Source organism: Miscanthus floridulus, chromosome 12 (genome assembly GCF_019320115.1).
Source record: "Miscanthus floridulus cultivar M001 chromosome 12, ASM1932011v1, whole genome shotgun sequence".
NCBI classification, from domain to species: Eukaryota; Viridiplantae; Streptophyta; class Magnoliopsida; order Poales; family Poaceae; genus Miscanthus; species Miscanthus floridulus.
The window spans coordinates 74,097,152-74,103,387 of NC_089591.1; positions in this window are offsets into that span (position 1 = coordinate 74,097,152).

Sequence of the window (6,236 nt, forward strand, 5' to 3'; positions counted from 1 at the left end):
AGGTTGGCAGCGGGGTGGCAGTGGCTAGCAGAGAGCGTCCATGGACAGGAGTGGCCGGGCAGCCGAGGCACCAGACTCGCGTGGTGACCGTGGCCATGGAAGTCCAACGGCCGAAACGGCAACACGCACGATTTTAAAGCGACGCAAAAACCGCTAACGACCAAGGTTTGGATTCAACTCCATATCCTAACCTAAAGTCGATTATACCATCTACCCAGCAACGCCATTGCAAGGACCTGAGAGCAACCCAAGAGGGAGATTGGAGGATGCCAAGATGGGTTCGTCAAGCTAGGCGCTAGTTCGTGAACCGAGCACCGAACCATAGTTCGCAGCGCGTTCCAACGTAGTTCGAAGAATTTTTGCGCGAGCAACACACCTCCCAACACCACAACTATTTATACCAAGCCCTTGCACTCACCTTGGTGCGACCAACGATGTCAAAATATGAGGCCATCGCTTAAGCATTTTTGTTAAAATTTAAATGTCAACATAGCATTGTCCATTATCATTTCGAACTTAACGAATTTGATGTTCGATTAGAACTAACCTTCCCCAACACTTTTGGTTGAATTTTTAAAAGGTCTAAGCCTTGTCAATTTCAACTAGACAACATGTCATGACCTAGCTCATACTTCATGCTAACTCATAGAAACAAAACATCTAAGAATTATTTAACCCGTTTGTTCAATATAATTCGCCAAAGGATGATACTTTTAACATAAACTCAAGTATTAGTTAACAATGAAAATGACCCTCCTTAATTCCAAGTTTGATTTCTGAACTCCCAAAATACTAACCAATAGTATTTATTCTCCCAAAATGAATGTTACATTTCCACCTACTTCACTTGCACTCTAAACTTTATTTAAGCGCTACATACAAGTGATATTTGATTTTTGTTTATAAAAATAATTTTTCATGCCCAACAATTAAAGCCACGTATCATATTTTTCTTATTAGGATTTTCACTAATAATTTTACACACTGAATGAATTACATAGGTTTTTATTTGATTCCTCTCAACTAGAAGGTAAATCACATAAGAGTTGTTCATCTATTCGTGAGAGTTTAAATCTTAAAAACCGAGGAACTTGTTTCGGTAATTTTTCTTAGGTCCAAATCTCAGTACTTAGCAAGCTCGTAACACCAGAGGTGTTACACAACATATTGCCAGGAGGTGCGCAAGCTCGAGGACAAATTCTGAGGGATTGAACTACATCATGTCCCCCAAAAGGACAACGATGCCACTATTTCCTCGCAAAATTGGCTGCCAGGCGGATTCCGTCTCCGGATGGGGTCTTCATCAACGATCTCCATGAGCCATCTGCCCATGTTTTGAAGGATCTGATCCAGACGCACTCCAACACTAATCTAGCACCCGGGGGCTCCAACCTCCCAACGTGCCCTGACCCCAACCAAGTGCTCGGGGGCTCTGACCCTAGCGCCTCCATAGCAACGTCACCCGCCGACGTTGCCGTGGTGACGCTCAATCAGGCTGACTAGAGAGCACCACTACTCGCCTACCTCCTCATGGAGGTTCTCCCACCAGAAAGGACTGAAGCGCGATGAATCGCTTGACACGCCAAGACATTCGTCGCCATTGGTGATGAACTTTACAAGCGGAGCCCGTCGGGAGTACTCATGAAGTGCATCTCAACCGACCAAGGGAAACAACTTCTCCTCGAAGTCCAAGCCAGAATCTGCAAACATCACGCAGCCCCAAGGTCGCTGGTCGAGAAATCCATTCACCAAGGTTTTTACTGGCCCACCGCGCTGCGAGATGCAGAGGAGGTTGTCTGTAGGTGTGAAGGATGCTAGTTCTATGCTCGACAAACTCATGTGCCGGCATAGGAGCTTCAGACCATCCCCATCACCTGGCCATTCGTGGTCTAGGGCCTCAACATGGTCAGAACCCTCAAAAAGGCCCCGGGCAGCTTCACTCACCTACTCGTAGTGGTGGACAAATTCACCAAGTGGATAGAGGCGAAGCCCATCACCAACATTCGCTCAGAAGAGGCTGTCAAGTTCTTCCTCAACATCATCTATTGGTTTGGTGTTCCAAACTGTATCATCACTGACCACAAAACAAACTTCACCGGGAAGAAGTTCCTGTACTTCTGTGATGGATACGGCATCAGGATCGATTGGGCCTCGGTCGGACACCCGTGTACCAACCGTCAAGTTGAGCGGAACAATGGAATGGTCCTCCAAGGACTCAAGCCCCACATTTTTGACCGACTTAAAAAGTATGTTGGGCGATGGGTTGCAGAGGTCCTAGCGATCCTCTGGAGCCTAAGAATGACCCCAAACCGGTCCATAGGGTTCACCCCTTTCTTCCTCGCATACAGAGCCAAAGCAGTGTTGCCCTCCAATCTCGATCACGGTGCTCCGAGAGTAAAGGCCTTCGACCAAGACTGAGTCATGGAGGCTCAGCAGGATGTGGTCGACCTGCTCAAGGAGGCTCATGAGACAACCATCATCCGCTCCGCTCATTACCAGCAAACGCTCCGTAGGTACCATGAACGAAAAATTAGGGGGAGGATCCTCGAGGTCGGTGATCTCATACTCAGGAGGACCTAGTCCACTAAGGACAAACATAAGCTCTCTTCACTATAGAAAGGACCCTACATGGTGACCGAGGTTATCCGACCAGGTGCCTACCGGCTGAAGGACGACAACGGCAACATTCTCACCAACACATGGAACATTGAACAGTTACGTCGTTTCTTTCCCTAAAGTTCAGTCTTACCGTTTCTTTCCATTCAACGTTTGCTCCTACAGCACCCTAGCCTGAGCACTCTTGGCCTGGGTCGCTTAGGGGCTCCACAGGGGTGCGATACCACCCTCCTTTTTTACTATCACATAGTAATACTTTTCGCCCAAATGAAAGGGCGTCGCCCAAATGAAAGGGCATTCCGTTCCTTTGATTACCCAACGCAACTTATGTTTTAACCTCCCCACCGATCACACCCCGTCGTGACCTATGGTTACGAGCAGCTAAGCCTCGCGGGCCATGCCCGGGTTCTTAAGGTTGCAGCCTACGGGTCAACGGGTAGGTGCGAAAAAGAAAGGACAAAAAACAAAGCTACGCAATAGTAAAAACAAGGGCGGATGGGACAAGCTTCCCCTCACGAGTGATTTTATCACAAAACGAACTCAAAATATTCATGAGTGTAAAACTATTCACATGAGGGCTCCCCCATGAACTTGTCTTTTACATGAACTAACTATTTCTACTCTAAACCCTATTGTGGCCCCTCAGTGGCATCGACTGACGGTATGGTCGATGAGGACGAAGGCAGCATGCTTCCGGTTAGGACGATGTTTGGCTTTATTGAGGGCGGGACGACGCTCGCCTCTAACCCGGTCTCCACTCCCTCCACAGGCTGGATGACATCTTCTCGGCGCATGTCTTTAGCCATGCTCAAACGGCGAGCCTCCATCACCCACTGCACGGAGACTTGCTCGGCAACCATTTATGCATGTGGCACCAAGCTCTCCCCTAGTGCATGGATTTCATCTGCGCTCCACCCGTCGGCGTACCCTCTGCAGATGGTGGTGAAATCCAGATCGGGGTGATGAGTCACCACCGAGGTCCACACCCCTGATGTCCCATAGAACATGCCATCGGAGATGAGTGCTCGAACTTTGCTCGAGACCTCCACAAGCTGGACGGCGGGCGTACTGGTGCTCGGTCCTGACCCAAACACCTCAGAGACAACCACCTGCGCGATGTTGCGAATTTGGTCGAGCTCTCCCTCAAGAGCACACTGCTCCACAAGGGACTGGGCAAGCACCTCCATGCCCCGACCGACCACCGCTTTGGCCATCTCCAGCTCTTCCTCCAGAGAGTCGATCTTTCCACCTAGTTTTGGAAAAAGACAACAAATTTAGAAGCAAAAGAAAGAAAAAAAATAAAGGCATTAACCGAAGGTGGAATAGATACATACCAAAGATGGACGCTTTCGAGAATGGAGAGCCCTTCCTCTTGCCAGGTCACCCTCTCGAGCAGTCGAGCGTTCAACTCCTCTGCCCTGAGCATCTGCCCTCAGAGTGCAACCACTTCTTGTTCCGCGTCCGACCGGGCCTTCCGCTCTGCCTCTAGAGCCTCCAAGGACTTTTGAAGTGCCACCTCAGTCTCCGCCAAGTGGATCTTTGCCGTGTCGAGTTCCCGCTCGGCAGTAGTCGCCCACTCGACAGCATGTAGTTCTACCGCCCATGCTCCTGTTGCCTCGGTGCCCAGTCTTTGGACTCACAGCTAGTGGACTCTAGCTAGTGCCTGAGCTCGTCGACCCGCCGCAACACCGTTGCTTCCTGCTCCATCCGACCATGTTCCTCCTAAAGAAATCGAGACTTACGGACCAACATCATCTCCAGATCTAGTGAGACAAGAAGCAGGCATGCAGTGACAACCATTGAAAGGCCAAGGAGTCAAGGACAACACCAAAAATACAGAGAACTTACCTTTGCAACGTGTGGCAGGTCGACTATCATAGCATGATGGATGACCTCAACCCTCTCCAAAGCATCCTTGAGCCTCGTCTTGGTAAGGGCGACGTCAGACTCCACCGATAGTCCTCTCCCCGAGCAGGTGCTAGAGCTTCACCTCCTCCTCATCATGAAGGACAAATCGGGCCTTTCCCGGCTCGCTAGGGCAAGGCCACACCAGCTCGTGGCTTGCCCCCGACCCACTAGAAGATCCAGCCACCGTAGTATCATGCGACGACCAGATCATCACCAACTCCCGGGATGGTAGGATGGCTGATGGCTCTACCCTGGTGTCTTCTACATTGGAGAGGGGGATCTCCACTATCGGGGCTCCATGGCCCACCGGCGGATGCACTACTTCGGCTCGACCGTGGTTCCTCCTGACTCCTCCAGCTCTGACCAAGTGGGCAAACCGTGCGCTCCTCCACCGGTTGAGGCAGGGAGCCTAGTTTCCCTCCTCTCCTCCTCGACAACCGTTGGGGGAGGGACCACGAGAGTCACCTTTGACCTAACATCCGCTGTCACTATGGGGATCACTGCCATCACCGCCGCTACCATTGCCACCGTGGTCACAACCGGTCGAGAAGATGCAACCCCTAGTAAGGAAGGTCGTGCCGTCGCCGACCTGCTACCTCCGCCACTCATCGCGACCAGCTGTAGGCTAGGTCTCCACTCCTCTCGCACGGGAGGTGGGGAGATTCCTAGACCAGCCAGCCCCTGACTATTGTAAAACAAGCGTAGGTTAGTCACACTCAAAAACTCAACTACAAGAATAAAAGGGAGCATGGATGCATACCTGGACGACAGCTGCAGACCCCTGAAGCCCCGACCGGCTGACAATGAGCCAACTAGACAAGGACTGCTCACGGGTCACGCTCCATGCCCCCTCACATCGGCCGATGAAGGAGATAACCCGACCGGCCCTCGATCGGCCTGTGAACCTGCCAGCTCATGGCGAAACCACTAGGGCAACTAGCGGGGCATCTCCCCATTGGGGGTCGCACACACGTGCTGACTCCGAAGCTACAACAGAACAATCATGTCCCCCGACCGACTAGTGTGCTCTACCACACTCAAAGCAAGGGGGTGCAAAGCCGATGACGCCTCTGAAGGGTGTGGCGCCCGCGCCTGCTTCGCCTCTCATTCGAGGGCATTGTCTTCGCTCATGGTGCGCTTCCTTGACTCAAGAACATCGTCGTGCGTCTCTGTATCACGCTCGCCACCGATGGATGCGGCCATGGGCTCAAGGTGCTCCACCGAGGTCACAACATCGCCCCTATCTCCTTTGTCTTCGGAGGCACTCATATCGCCACCCATCTTCGTGGGCTCCTCTGACTCGAGCTCTGCCTCCATGTCGCTTCGGCTCTCGCCCCCCAGACCCTATGGCTGATCTCCTTCTCCTTTTTGAACCTCCTCTGAGCCTTCTTAGCTTTCTTCTTCTTCTTGGCAAGCGCCGCCTCCCTTTGGGCAGCTTGCCGAGGTACACCCTCCGGCGCCCTCGGAAGATGCAGCTAGGATTTATAGCCCGAGAGTCCCTTTGAAACAAGCAACTCCAAATCAATCAAAACATCAAAACAAGGAGGATAAGGTCACAAAAAAAAGCTTACCAGATTGGATAGCTTCGTGGCATGAAGAGGTCCGGGCTTCCCTTCAAGGGAGTCTTGATCCCTTAACTGCAGCACCCGATCGAGTTGTCTCTAGACTTCATCCTTCGGTAACTCCTCCGGTGATGCGCGGTTGGGATCCAT